This window comes from Dermacentor silvarum, unplaced genomic scaffold (genome assembly GCF_013339745.2).
Source record: "Dermacentor silvarum isolate Dsil-2018 unplaced genomic scaffold, BIME_Dsil_1.4 Seq153, whole genome shotgun sequence".
In the NCBI taxonomy this organism is placed as follows: domain Eukaryota; kingdom Metazoa; phylum Arthropoda; class Arachnida; order Ixodida; family Ixodidae; genus Dermacentor; species Dermacentor silvarum.
Window position 1 is genome coordinate 81,517 of NW_023605772.1, and position 16,129 is coordinate 97,645.

Sequence of the window (16,129 nt, forward strand, 5' to 3'; positions counted from 1 at the left end):
TCGAAGTCTAGCTACGTCTGAAAGTCTCTAAGTCAGTCCTAGCCCTGACTCATCAAAGTCTGGCCACCCTAGTCCCGGCCTATAATTGCGTCGCAAAGCAGAAATGTGGGCTGTTACGGACCGTCGGTTTGAAGTTCTTGTCGTTGAGTCTACGTCGGGCTCGTTCCGAGTTTGCGGGCGCCGTAAGTGCCGACGATTCGCGGTTCCGTCTACCTGACCGAATACGTGGCTGGTGCCCCGGTAGCCGCCGCTGACGTGTCAATTGCCTGGTTAGGCCTAACGAAGCGTTCTTCGCCCTCCGACGATCTGTGTGGCGACCCGGTATCTTGGTGATTACTGGTTGATCGGGCTCGGCCGAGGAAGATTTATTCTTGCGAAGAGGACCGGAACCACCGTGAACCGCAGCATCTGGTCCCAGGAGCTTCGCTAGGACGTCTCCGAGGTCTACAGCCACGCCGGGGCCTTGCCAGCGTCACGAGCACGATGTAAAAAGGAAGGTGATCCGACGGCGGCGCGAGGCGCGGCCACCTAGTGCGACTCTACGCACGCCGCTGCCGCAAGGGGCAGCACATGTTCTGGGGGCCACTTTCTCGCTCGCTTTGCTGGCGCTTTTATGGGCACGCGCGGCAGAAGTGCTTTATTTCGATGAACATATGTCGTTCGCTTGCTTAAAACGACTCTACTTGGTTGGAGGAACGTCCCTTTATATTTATGCCGACATTCCGATTGACTCCGACGCGGCGAGCAGCGGTAGGCGCAGCGCGCCGTCTGCTCAAGCAGACGACGCGTCTCTCTCGTGTTCGAAATGACGGTATTTTGACTGTAAGTGGCATGAAACCTTCTACCTGCTCAGGATTTGGCGTCTAAATAACGAAAAATTGCATATCTTTGGGTATGGGTGTTTAAATGCTGACGTAGGTCGTAAATTATCCACTGTTGCGCCGCTTCTCCAAGGCCTCCTGAACACGTGCTGCCCCTAGCGGCGGCGCTCACTTCCGGTCACACGAAGTGGCCGCTCTCTCGCCCCAGCGCGGAGTCGGAACACCTATCTTCTTACACCGTGGTCACGAGCTTCGTGGCCGGGCTCTCCGCACTCCAGTCGTCAGAGCATAGCTGACGAAGCGATCTTCCAGTCCAAGAGCCACGTCGATCATGCTGCTTCGCCTCGCTTCTGCCTCGACCACACCTCGGTTCGCGTGCCTCGAGCGCTCGCGCCGTTCGGAACGCTCCGCGATCTTCGTCGTCTTCTTTTTCGTGTACCGCCGGCGTCCGACTCATGACACTGTGGAATCCTTGTAGATGTGTGCTAAGATATTCACGTATGCCTCCTGTACTCCTTGATTACGCAATGCCTCTATGACTGCTGGTATCTCTACTGAATCAAATGCATTTTCATAATCTATGAAAGCCATATAGAGAGCTTGATTGTACTCCGCAGATTTCTCGATTACCTGATTGATGACATGTATATGATCCATCGCAGAATATCCCTTCCTGAAGCCAGCCTGTTCTCTTGGTTGGCTGAAGTCAAGTGTTGCCCTGATTCTGTTGGAAATAATCTTGGTGAATATTTTATACAATACTGAAAGCAAGCTAATGGGTCTATAATTCTTCAATTCTTTAACGTCTCCCTTCTTATGAATTACTATAATGTTGGCGTTCTTCCAGCTCTCTGGTACACCTGAAGTTGTGAGGCATTGCGTATAAAGGGCCGCTAGCTTTTCAAGCGTGATATCTCCTCCATCTTTGATTAAATATATCGTTATTCCATCTTCTCCAGCAGGTTTTCCCCTGGTCATGTCTTTCAAGGCCCTTCTAACTTCATCGCTAGTTATAGAAGGAGCCTCTGTATCCGGTTCATCACTATTTCGAATGAAAATAGCTTGGCTGCTTTGGGCACTGTACACCTCAGTATAGAATTCTTCCGCTGCTTTTACTATGTTATCGAAACTGCTGATGATATTACCATGCTTATCTTTCAGTGCGTACATCTTGCCTTGTCCTATCCCAAGCTTTCTTCTTACTGATTTAATGCTGCGTCCGTATTTTACGGCTTCCTCAATTTTTCCCACGTCTACATAGTTCTACTTATGTAGACATAAGTATATGAAATGTCTATAGACTATTCCTATAGACCTGTCTAGTCTGTCTATGGACTTATGGCCCAGCACATTTTGTAGATTGGGGTCTACAGACTGTCTATAGACAGTTCCAGTAGGTCAGTCTATAGACTTCAGCCTTACAATTTTTGTCGGCTATTGTCGATACAGAGTGTTCCAGCTAACTTAAATTTTGCAAAGCTGTTCAACGAAAAAAATATTTAAAAAAGACCGCGCAATAAGATCCGATTTTAATACCTATGGCGCGAATTTGGCCTTTCAGAGATCTGACCTGTAGGTCTTTTTATGGTAGTATACCTTGCACCGTGTTTTTGAACCTTTTATTTTGATTGACCAGCTTTGCTAAAATAGCTGGGACACCCTATATACTAGCCATTAGACCACATTTTGCCAACTGTGTTTCGGCAGGCAATGTTATTCTGCTTATATAATAATGCTCAATGCTGGGGGTTGCCTAAGCAGTCTATTGGAAGTTTTATTGCATCCAGTATGCATATGGGAACATATATAGGGAACTGTACATAGAAAAGCATGCATGCAGATGGAAGAAGTCGAAAAATCTAAAATGCGTGTAGCCGTGATTCCTTGTGTAAGACTGCATCGGCATTTGTGCGCATGGACATTTAAATATTACAGCAACATACAATGCATCCGCTTGAACTAAATATACTATCAAATGTTAGTTTAAATTTTTGTTTACATATGGTGGCAACAACATTTTGAAGTGATATTATGCATGTGGACCTGTTGCTTCCCATCTCCATTTATGCATTTATGTTAATACATTGATAATGCTCCTGAGCCATCTGTGCTCTCATATGTTGCAGAAACAAATATTTCAAGCAATTCCACTAGTGCTGAATCATGCAGTGCGAACAAGAAAACAAGTGCATCAATATTGAATGAACTGTTTTTATTGACCGATATAATACATTAATTTATTAAAATGAATGTCTTATGCTATCATCAAAAGAGACTATTTACATATTTACAGCCACTTCCCCTTGGTAAGCATGGTTGCCAGGCTGGCCTTGACCTTCGTGTCAGTCGTTCCGAAGGTGCTGCAGGTGTATGCTGCAAATAAGTATGTGTAACAATGTGAGGCAAAAATAACAAATGTGTATTCTTTGTACGTTCATTGAGCAGCTTAATATATTCATTCAAACCGCTTAAGTCAATCCTTAATGTGATTTAACTATGACTAATAGCTCCTAGTCAATACAAATCAGAACCATTATACAATGTTTCTCTCTACGGTATGATGAACAATTAATCCGTAATAAGCTGCTGGTGCCAGCAAAAGTGTGTTACCTTTTATGACAAGTCCATATGACACATTAATGCACTTAATCATCCCAAATGATCTCTATATTGCTGAAATATGGTTACCCAGTTGGACTGTCTACATTTTTGGCTGGTAATTAAATATACCCGCGCAGAATGATATGCTCAGATGAGTGACTGCAGTATTGACAGTATCATGCCAAAGATTGTTATTTTCCTTAATACACATTTAAATGTCTTTCTCATACTTAACTGATACATCGTTGGCCATAACTTCAATATAAGGCAGATGGATTGATTGTGTTGATATGGTCACTTAGTTTCATATAGGTAATCATGTCTTGGGCATGCTGACACGGTTGCATGTTAGGTTTACCACGTGAACACTTTCTGCGTTCGGCACGACACATATGCACCTCCTGGGAAAAAAACTGAAACTATAATTAGAATGGATGCTATTACAGTAAATAATTCAAGGCGCTCTAAGACATAACTATTGTTTATAGGGTTTCGAGGTTCAGGACACTTAGTTAATGCAAAGAATTGTGTAAGAAATGCCATGTCAGAATGCTTCACTTTTATTTTTTTTTCAGAAAATGGTACCAATTTCTCAATTTTTTGTGTGAGGTGAAATGCTTCAAAAGTATGTTTAAGATAGCGATTCTCTGGAAACATTGTATGGCAAATAACAAGACAGTATACCTATGTTGACATTTTCAATTTCCCTTATTTTCCCAAGCTTTCCCTGGCTGTTTTCATGAAAATTCTCTGGCAGTCTGACACCCGCAGTTTAAATTCAATAAAAAAATATTGTTGTTTAATGCTTGCCAAGGTACTGGCACTTTATAATTTTTAGTTAAAACAAATAACATGTCAGACACTTAAATTCACTATTCGATACAATGAATTGAATCACTGCCAAGGGCTTGGGCAAGTTCGTAATTCATGGCAACACGAGCACAGCAGGGAAGACAAGGAGACAGAAAGACACACACCTAATGAGATGCAACAAGCGAGGAAAAACTATTCAATGAGTACTCTTTATATATATATTATATATATATATATATATATATATATACTGGGAATATAAAAGAACAAGTAATTACGCGATACATGACAGGTCTCAGCGAAAAATTTTGCTACACGATGTTATGCTGACAGGGAGGTCATTATTGAACAAGTTTACTAAATATTAGCAGCCCTTACAAATAACGGTGAGGTACGCCTTAGGTAACTCAGATGGTAAAATAATCATTCCCGTTAGCGTAAACATACTGTGATACATTTGTTAGGAAGCATTTTAACCAGTCCAGTACATGTGGTCTATTTCAAGTTTATAAAGTTTAAAAACAGCAGATGATGCGACACAAACTCGAAGGCTTTTTCAAATTCCATAATAATAGACCCTGCGGTTGGGGTGTTGTCACTAGCATGACACAGATCATTAGTGAATAACGAAAGTTGCCTTTCTCAGGTGAAAAAAAAATGTTTGAAAACCATATTACTTAATTAAAAATATCCGCCTTCATTCTATTCTGCGAAAGTGGATGTACGCCGAAAATTTTGCCGACGTCAGACAAGCACAACAAGCGCCGTGCATCACATGCATGTGCGGAAATGCAGCATACATTGGCATTTTTCTAGGCCCGGCGCCAAGCGCATTATGGCGCAGGGCCTAAATGAATGCGTGAAAATAAATAGCGTCCGAGGGTGCGTAAAGTACGACTTGCACAGAACCTGCAGACAATATAGCTTCGGATGGATACTCGAATATACGAGAAAACATAAATCTGCCATGCGGAAACTGACAAAGCCCTTTTTCAGCTGCCGTTAGAGGCAGTGGCGTACCAACTATTTCGCGAGAGGGGGGGGAGGGGAGGGGGGGGGGCAGACCGCAAAGGATCTGACCTCTCTCTCTCCCTCTCTCTCTCTCTCTCTCTCTCTCTCTCGATATATATATATATATATATCACATCGTGTACCACGGGGAGCCGAAGATTTATTTGAATGTATATTTATTTCTCGCAACTATAGAAAATCTCCACATGATACAGGGACAAGAAGCAATGGGTGCCTCACAAAGGTGCCTGATCCCGCCCAGTAGCAGTGGAGCAGCGCACATCAAAAATGCACATTTGCTACAAACAATTTTAATAATTAAACAAGGAATTGTTCTTGGTGTCTACAGCATAAATGTATGGCTACTTCAGGTAATAGTATTGTCGAGGTTATATGCCACGATGTACAATCAAATTATTAGTTGCAATATTCACAAGAAAAACACGAAAGCATATGTGTGCGATCTTGGAGAATTACTACCCGGTTTCCAACGAAGCTGTTTCCTTTGAATAGTTGCAATAAAGGTTGCAGTTTCGTGTAATTACATCGCATACTTTTGGAAGTTGTCCATATATATATATGGCTGTTTTGTTTAAAAACTTGCCCGCATGTAATGCTTTGGAACACTTCTTGCTGGAAGTTTTTAAAAAGGCAGTAATTCATCAACACACATGTTATTGCGCCATAACATTTACCATGGTGACCTCCCTCCCTCCCTTGCTCTCCTGAGGCCTCCGTTTGCCGGTGTTTTGTTTCATTTTCGAGCGCTAAATTATCTGATAGGACGAAATCCCACGGTAAACAAATTCTTTCCCGCGGAATGAAACTAGGAAGAAGGAATATGCGCGTGCAGAGAGAAGGAGCATACGAAAAGGCTGGCACGAGCGAAGCTACTGCTCCAGGAGACCAGGCCTAGTCTCCACTACGGTCCCTACTACGGCCCCTACTGCTCCCCCGGGAAATGAGAGTGATGAGTCATTGCATTTTTTGCTTGCTGAGGGGAGTATGAGCGATGGCTGATGATGATAGTTTTTGCTCGCACAAATGAAAATTTCACAGAACCCTTAACCATAAAGCTGTAAAAAACGACGGCTCGGAAATTATTTGCAACGCTTTTAACTGGACCAGGAACGTAAAGATTTAGCCGCACATTGAAGTTACCCCCCCCCCCCCCCCCCGCTCCCGTCAACAAAATATAAACCTGTTCTACCGTACAGCTATGTCGGGACATTGGGAAACATAGCTGATAGCGACCGTATCACACGCTCTAACACTTGAATAAGACTTGCTTGTTTTACAAAGGCCTTGTTTGATCCCACTGCATTTACCTTCGCACAGATTTTCAATAGCGTAGCACCAATTTTCGCCTAATTTGGCCTTGGTGGCTTCTATAGTTCTGCCGGGGCAGCGAGCTCAATTCTTCCCCGCTCGTCAGACACGCTCAAAACATTCTAGAGTGCGTGCGCACGTAATTTTTGGCGAAAGCCCCAATTATCTGTATATTTTGAACTTCACGTACCCATCACCCTTTAACTTGTCCTTGCAGTCACCTAAAATAATAAAGCTGCCTCCTTTAGTTCCGCGAGGTCCACACCAGGCGAAACTAATATATCCCGCATCAAAAAGTAAAAATGTGAGGGTTAAATAATTATTCGTAAATCTCCTAAATAAGCTAGAAACGTGAAAACTACAAAACACCTTGCCCTTAACATGCTGCCTATTCCTTAAAAGTATAAAATAACTGAATCGCGGGGTTCTCTTGGGATATTGGGAAACCCAGCTAAGAGCCGCAGCGTGATACTTTCGTACACTTGCTTACATTTTTTTTTGTGATGCTGTATTTGATTAAAACGCATTTACCATCGCACGTAAAATTGACGTATTGTTCCTCTTATGTTCGTAAAATCTGACCTCACTTGTAGCTGTAATTATGCCCCTGCCGAGGTCTAAGTTTTACACCATTCGTAACTAGTAACGCTAGGGTCCACTAGCATACGTATTCTACTGGAGAAGGCACATTTAACCCACCCATTTGGAACATTGCCTACACATTGGCCATACCATGTCCCTAATTTTCCCCAAATATAAACAAAATGTCTTGCTGAGTTCACCGAAGACACCGGAGAAAAAAACTACGAATCTCGTATGATGCATGAAAACGCATGGGAAAACGGGGGCTCAGTAATTATCTGCAACACTTGCAAAAGTGAAAGTTTCATTTAAAATTCTCTCTATTTTCGCGAAATTTAAACCGTTTCTCGTGGCGTTGTTCTGGGAATCTGAGTAACATTTCGATTATCGGCAGCATGGCATCGTGGAAGGCTTCAATTAGAAACTTTCTACAAAGGCTGTAATGAACCTGCACAGAATAAACATATATCGCTCGTAATTCATAACACTGCTTCCCACTTCGAATTTCATTATATTTTCATTTTATTGTAGTGTCAGCCTCATTTGGACTATAACAGCGGTGGAAAAAAACAGGAACATGCATACTCAAAAATAAGCTCTCCTTATACAAACATCTATAAACATATAACAATGACTGAAAAAGGATAGCCAAAGCCATGAAACACAGCAAACAAGCATAAAATAAAATATACATCCTTAAAAACTAAGTCATTTAGTTTTTTTACGAAAAAAGGTACACATTCAGATGAAACAGTGGAATTCGGCAGCCTGTTCACCGCATCGATCGCCCGCGGAAAAAACTGTGCTTAAAACAATCGTTGTGGTGTCTCGGAGGAGGAATGTACATGTTATGCCGGTGCCTGGATGTTTCCCCAGATTCTATTTCTATGTACTTTTATCTACCAATTTTTGCTTGGTCTTTATTATTTGAAAGAGCAATTTAAGCCTTTTATACTCTGTCCTTTGTTCTAGTGGTTGAAGGTGGGCTAGATTACAAAGCTGAGTTGGCGAGCGTAAACGCTGGTATTTGTTAAGTATGAAACGTGAAGCCCGTCTTTGTATTCATCTAGGCTACTGCAATTGCTTTTTGTATACGGATCCTAGACCACCTTTTCGTACTCCATGAGTGGCCCTACGAGTGCCTTGTAAACCAAACATTTGATTTCTGTGCTGGCATTGTGCAGATTTCTCCGAAGTCTCCACAGCGCTTTGTTGGCCTTAGCACAAATGGAGTCGATATGTAAATTCCATCGCAGATCTGAAGTTATCCATAGACATAAGTATTTATGTTGTTCGACTCTGGCAAGCTCGTGATCACCTATGGAGTGCGTCCATTCTCGGATGCTTTTTTTTTTCCTGGAAACGCTCATTGCAACGGATTTTGACGCGTTTAGATCCATCTGCCAAATAATGCACCAGTTATGTATTTTCTGGAGGTTTCGATTTACTTCTGATTGATCAGAAGGAGATTTAACTGGATTATAAATTGCGCAATCATTTGCAAAAAACCTTATGGGGACCATATTATCTTTAGGTAAATCGTTGATAAAAAACAAAAACAGTAGTGGGCCCAAGACTACCTTGCGGAACTCCAGTAATAACGTTAGTAAATGTTGATTTTTTTTTAGTGTTGTCTTGAACGTAGTGTGTGCGATTGCAGAAATAGGAGAAAAACCATTGCAGTATGTTTGGGTTTTTAAAGATAGCATTTATTTTTAACAACAGTTTATCATGGGACACCTTATCGAACACTTTCAAGAAATCTAAAAATAATATATCAACCTGACCCTGGGAATTTATTTCAGAGGCGAGATCATGAACAAGCTCAACGAGCTGAGTAATCGTGGATAGGCCTTTTCGAAATCCATGTTGCTGTGGGTATATTATGTTGTGAACATCTAAATATGCGAAAAGATGTTTGGAGACAATATGCTTGAGAAGCTTAATTGGAACAAGTACTTGTAAGTAAAACTGCATGGGGAATTTTTGCAGTCGTTAGTACTACCACCCTTGTGTATAGCTATAATCTTAGCGTCCTTCCAAGCATTTGGAAAGCAACCGCTGGTTAATGAGGCCTCAAAAACACGTGTATAGTCTGACACAATTTGGCATAAGTTAAAACAAAAGCCAAGGTTCAAAAGATGTTCACAATGTGCTACTTCGGCTCCTGTAATTTCCTGCGAATCCCATTGAATACCTGATAAGTTCAAATTGCCTAGCAAAATTATTTTGTCGTTTTGCCGCATATTAGAATCCATAAAACATCTTAAGTCGGTCAGAGTCGTAACAGGGGAGCAGGGGGTCTGTACATAACTTCATTGTACACATGGAGATCATTTAATCAAATCTTAACCCATACGGCATCAATAGCATCGGGACCTGGTAAAATTTGAAGCCCTATGTCTCGTTTAATCATAAGTGCTACCCCGCCTCCTCTCCCGTCTCGATATTGTCACGTAGTAGTGACGCTGAAGTAAACAGTAGTAAAACTGTGTATGACGAAACTGGTTGTTTATTGGGCGAACCTGTGCCCACAAAAGCAAGCTACACTCGAAGCACAACGAAAGCGGCGAACACAGTCGGCGGTTGTCGAAATCTGATCAGCGGCGAAACGCGTCGGCTTTTATACCCTAGGTCATCGAAGGTTCCAGATTAATTCCTGATGCCCACGTGTCTTCCAGAAAGTTCTAGACAATTCGTGTCGCTCATACAATCAGATTACATGAGCCTCGGTGACCACAGACGAAGGATAGAAGCATCGATAACGTTCGAGAAGCTTCCGATGCAGGTGCGTCCTGCGCCGAGCGATAACGTTTAACACTTGTTAGCCGGTGGAAAGCGGCCACCGGTGAAAGATAAACATGTATACGTGTCAATACCCTCCCCTTAAAAAGCATCGTCCCGATGCTACAAACACGAAAGCGAAAACAAAAGCACGCGTAATAGACAAAAAAAACAATAACAAAGTAACAAAGTACCTAACGTCGTCAGCGGGCGTAGAAAGGCTTAAGACGCACCACATGGATGACTTCAGGTCGTGCCAGACGGCATTTCGCAATCACAGCGGCGCCGGTGGTGGAGGTGCGGGGTACTGATATCTCGTCGTGAAGATTTGCGAATCTTCCTCGTCGGCGGCGCAGGATCTTCGGAATTGCGTCGTACAGCAACCGCACCTCCATCGGTTGCTGCCTTTAGTCTCCCGGATAGGGGCTCACGGACCGGCCCCGGGCTGGGCCAGTGTATGGTCGGCGCTGCGGCGACAGGTAACGTCCTGGTGACGGCGAGCGTGACGGTCGTCGTGGTTGCCACTGGGCTCCGGTGAGGTAGTCAGCGATGTCGCGTGGTCGCTCGCCAACCTGTGGACGTCGCGCGTTGACGGCGAACCCTCGTAGGCCCATCTCGCGGTATGGGCATCGGCGGTAGACATGGCCGGCTTTCCCGCAGTGATAGAGCGGGCGGTGGTCGGGGGCACGCCAAATGTCCGTCTCCCTCTGCTAGCTGTGCTGGGCGACGGGTGGGCGTGCTGGCGGCGGCGGCGGTGGACGACGGAACTGCGGCGTTACGGGGCCCTGGCGCGAGCGCGGAGGGGGGCCTTGACGACGGGCGACGGCGGCGTAGGTCATCGCTTCCGGCTGGGGTTGCGGTGATTCGGGAAGTCCTAGCGATTGCTGGATTTCCTCCCGCACGATATCGGCGATGGAAGCGACTTGAGGCTGCGACGATGGTAGCAACTTCTGCAGCTCTTCGCGTACTATCGCTCTGATGGTGTCTCGTAGGTCGTGGGAGAGCCCTTGGACTTCGGCGTACTGTGGCGTCGAACGGCGTTTGTATTGCCGGTTGCGCATGTCCAGTGCTTTCTCGATCGTCGTAGCCTCCGAGAGAAAGTCTTGGACTGTCGTTGGTGGATTCCGCACAAGTCCGGCGAATAGCTCCTGCTTTACTCCCCGCATGGACAGGCGAACTTTCTTGTCTTCTGGCATAGCGGGGTTGGCGTGCCGGAATAATCGAGTCATTTCTTCAGTGTACATACCGATGCTCTCATTCGGAAGCTGTACACGGTTTTCCAGCAAGGCTGCAGCTCTTTCTTTACGGACGACGCTAGTGAAGGTGTCCAGGAATGCGGCTCGGAAGAGGTCCCAGGTTGTTAGTGCACGCTCCCTATTCTCGAACCAGGTTCTGGCGCCGTCTTCAAGCGAGAAGTAAATATGACGCAGCTTGTCGTCGCAGTCCCACTTGTTGAACGTAGCGACCCGGTCGTATGCCTCCAGCCAGCTTTCGGGGTCTTCACATGGCGAACCGAGGAAAGTCGGTGGCTCCCTGGGTTGTTGCATCACGATTGCAGATGTTGGCGCAGGGGCTGCCATGGTAGCTGCTGACGAGGTCGTGACTTTTGTCCTCTTGGTCGCTGTGGTCTTCTCGGGAAGAAGTCCGTACTCCGGAAAAAGTCCTTGCTGCCTACGGCTAGCTCGCTGGTCCTTGGCTACGTTGGCGCTGTCCTCCGGTTTCGGGCTTGGATCGCGGCTTTGCGGGGGCGTTCGCTGCATGAACTACCCCGCACCTCCACCAGATGTCACGTAGTAGTGACGCTGAAGTAAGCAGTAGTAAAACTGTGTATGACGAAACTGGTTGTTTATTGGGCGAACCTGTGCCCACAAAAGCAAGCTACACTCGAAGCACAACGAAAGCGGCGAACACAGTCGGTGGTCGTCGAAATCTGATCAGCGGCGAAACGCGTCGGCTTTTATACCTGAGTCATCGAAGGTTCCAGATTAATCCCTGATGCCCGTGTGTCTTCCAGAAAGTTCTAGACAATTCGCGTCGCTCATACAATCAGATTACATGAGCCTCGGTGACCACAGACGAAGGATAGAAGCATCGATAACGGTCGAGAAGCTTCCGATGCAGGTGCGTCCTGCGCCGAGCGATGACGTTTAACACTTGTTAGGCGGTGGAAAGCGGCCACCCATAGAGAAAGAAATTCAACAAGAGGGGACACTCGGCAAAAACTGGCAACAGGAAACACGTCACCATACGTCACGCTATACTTTTGACACCGAACGTTAGCTGCCGCGAGCATCGAAAAAAAAAAGAAAGTGAACTTAAGTTAACAGGCATTTATTTTTTTTTAATTCTTTCCCGCGAAAACTAAAACGTTTTGCGTATAAATGAACTTAAGCTTTGCGACTTATTTTCCTTGCCTTACCTAGCCACAGGTCAGTGACGCGCCAGTTACATGCGTCATCCGCCAGACACTCCCCGAAGCCAGCGAGGATGGCTGCGCGCGCGTTTGAGCGCTCGCACGCGGCGACCCGTCTGTCTCCTTTTTTTCTTTTTTAAGTGTAACCTGGTTTATTGGGCTCTCGGCATATTCTTGCGTTCCTTCTGCACTGGGACAAGACACCACTGCACTATTGGACTACGGCAAGGTGAGAAATCTTGTTTCACAGTCTACGACGCAATTAGGCTTACGGCACGGGACCGACACTTAAGACGCAGTTAGCGAAAAACAGCTCGGCCATCCTAGCGCAGTTAATTTGAGTTAATGAATCGTGCTGAGACATGTTTCCGACGCATCCTATGGGACTATTGTAACTTATTTCGGTTTTTGAGCCACACTGGCCGCACAGGGCGCCGTGTCGCAGTTAGCGAGAACTCAGCCGTGGTGTGTAGTCTAGTTCATCTTGCTAGGAGATGTTTGTGCCGCTTTTTCTGACGCCAGGCATTACTGAAAAGTAATTTCGTTACTTTCTGGGGTACTTTTGAGGCACGCTGGCCGCACAGCGCGCTGTGACGCAGTTAGCGATAAGCAGCTCGGCCGTGGTGATAAAGTTAGTTTGGCGTGTAATGAATCTTAGAGGGACAAGTCTGTGACGTTTTTTGTGGCTCCGCAACAACATATACCTTCTTTCGGTACTCACGCCTGTTGAAAACGCTATGGCCGATTGCCATGAGTGATAACACGGGGTGTTCTGCTGGCGCCGGCAGAACGCGCGAAAGATAACGCCGAGGAACATATCAGAAACTTGTAATTCGAAAATTCCGTCTTCTAAAGGACTGAAAAAAGGCATTGCACCCACGCATTTGTCTTGAGTGCCTGTTGCGTCCGTCTCTATGTATGTAGCGTACCGTCGCGTCGCCCGAGGCCAAGTTTTGGAAACGCGAAGTCGCTTGTGTAATTGTGCTGCCAAAGTGCAGGAAATAATTCCCAAAAATGGGGGAACGCTTGGAAATCAGATGTTTTCATATATGTTTGGGATGAGTCGGGTATTTTCTACGCCATGTATGTAAAAGCGAATTGCTTTTTGTAAGGCCGCCCATTCACCGCTTTCGCACGTTTCGCCTCTACACGCAGTATTCCTATGTCTAAATACCAAAATGACTCATGCTTGTAACATGCTGTTACTTGCTTGCAAATGTAACATGCTTGTAATTTACTTTATTTTTCAGCTGGTGCCGTCCGGTGGAGCTTCATACAGGAACTACTGCCTTATCTGCTGGTGTCACAACGTTGGATGAACGCACAAAAAGCGCGGAACGAGCTTTTATATAGAGCAAAATAAATATTTCCTCATTGAACAAAAGGTCTTGCGTCTACTTTGTGAAATTGCACGTGGCACAGATTCGATGGGACTTTACGAGATCGTTCGCAATCATTTTTACTAAATAATAAACTGATTCTGCACGAAGAGCAAAAAAAAAAAAGGAAAAAGGGGGGGGGGGGGGCGCAGCCGGCGTGCTAGCTTGCGTTCAAAATACGCGCGCCCAAAACCGAAACCGGAAGTGATGTAAGTGATCGACACCGACCGCTTGGCACGCTGCAGTCAATTCGGCCGCTGGGCCCTATGGGAGTGTCCCCTCTTGTTGAATTCCTTTCTCTATGGGCCACCGGTGAAAGATAAACATGTATACGTGTCAATATTTCCTTATTAAGACGTAACCTGGCAGTGTAACTTCCACATCATGTGAAACCATGTCTCGGTGATTGCCAATATGTCAGGATTATGTTCCAGAGTTAAACTTTCAATTAAATGGCTTTTATTCAACACGCTTCCAGCATTTAAGTTTATGATCTTAAAGTCAACACGTTTGGGTCTTGCAGGTCATTGGTGGTTGGGCTTAGCAAATGCTTTGCACCTGACCTTTTCCTTGGAATTTTCATTCCACGCGTACAGTGTATTGTTCATCAGCACTATGTCATAAACCAGTCTTACCTTCACTCCTTTCTTTCTTCTAGAGTTGAGATTCACAAGTTTCGCCGTGTCTCAGTAACTCGTTTAGAGCAGTCCTCACTAATGTTATTGTGAGTGCCCTTTAGCTTGAAACAATTCTTCAATCGTTTTACTTTGTCCCTGTAATCTCAAACTCTAATAATTATAGGACGATCTTTGCCAGGACATTTCTTTCCCAGTCTATGTATCCTTTCTATAGAATTCAGTTTCTTGTTAATGGACCCAAATATGTCATCATTTATTTTTCTCAGCAAGTAGTCATCATTCTCGGGGGTCTCTTCTTTTACTTCTCTAATAACAATGTTATTTCGTCACCAGCGGTTTTCTAAGTCGTCAACCTGTCTACATAGAGCGCTCACTTCAATATCGCTCATATCAATTGCATTCTCAAGTTTTTGCAGTCTGCCATCCACTTTATCTATGCCCTCTAATTTCTTCTCAATGGTTAATAATCTGTTCTGTATACTTGAATAATAGTGTACTCAGATGAGGCCTGTTTTTGTTGCATTTGCGAAATTTTAGACAGGATTGTTTTTTTTTGCGTTTCTAATAGTTCCTGAAACATTGAATCCATAATAGGTCCAAGGTTTACCTCAACATCTGCTGACAGTGAAAGCAACAGCGCAAAGCAGCTAGCGCAAAACAGTCACTTATGCAGTTTATAATAGTGCATGGACATGCATGGTAACACAACTAAACAAGGATCGGTGTTTATAATAAATATAAACACCGTGCCTCACATATTTTACCTAGGATATCGGGGCAGAACAACTAAATGCCGTGTATAACACATAAAAAATAGGAGAAAGCGACTATTCAGTAAAGGTTTTCAGAGCACACAAGCAACCTGCACAGTGCAAGTTTTCGGTACACGTCACCTCATTTTTTCAAAACACGAAATATCTGTTGTTTTTGTTCCAGCCGGGAAACAAGTAATAGCTGAATCTCTTATTTAGAAACAGCCTGAAAATTAAATCGTCAAATTCAGAAGTCACACATGCCTTTAGAAAAAATTAAGCCAGATCCACGCTTGTGAAGTATGATGAAACAGCAGAACTTTGCAAGCGTGGGTGTATAGTGTCACGTAGTAGTGACGCTGAAGTAAACAGTCGTAAAACTGTGTATGACGAAACTTATTCTTTATTGGGCGAACCTGTGCCCACAAAAGCAAGCTACGCTCGAAGCACAACGAAAGCGGCGAACACAGTCGGCGATCGTCGAAATCTGATCAGCGGCGCGACGCGTCGGCTTTTATACCTGAGTCATCGAAGGTTCCAGATTAATCCCTGATGCCCGCGTGTCTTCCAGAAAGTTCTAGACAATTCGTGTCGCTCATACAATCAGATTACATGAGCCTCGGTGACCACAGACGAAGGATAGAAGCATCGTAACGTTCGAGAAGCTTCCGATGCAGGTGCGTCCTGCGCCGAGCGATAACGTTTAACCTTTGTTAGCCGGTGGAAAGCGGCCACCGGTGAAAGATAAACATGTATACGTGTCAATACCCTCCCCTCAAAAAGCATCGTCCCGATGCTACAAACCCGAAAGCGAAAACAAAACCACGCGTCCAGAAAGGGACAAAAATATCAAAGCAACCAAGGACCTAAGTTCCTCAGCGATCGTAGAAATGCTTAAGACGCACCACTTGGATGACTTCAGGTCATGCGCGGCGCCGCTGTGATTGCGAAATACCGTCCGGCACGACCTCATAGTCCAGTGCGCCAATACGTCGGATGATCTTAT

At 44.8% G+C, this 16,129-nt stretch overlaps 1 long non-coding RNA gene across 1 annotated transcript; it reads left to right on the plus strand.

Annotated features, from left to right (window-relative positions):
* Window positions 1–12,342: 12,342 nt before the first annotated feature.
* LOC125941733 (uncharacterized) lies at window positions 12,343–13,738 on the plus strand. Its single transcript, XR_007464575.1, has 2 exons — window positions 12,343–12,583; window positions 13,605–13,738. It is a non-coding gene; the product is annotated as an uncharacterized LOC125941733 (long non-coding RNA).
* The last annotated feature ends 2,391 nt before the right edge of the window (window positions 13,739–16,129 follow it).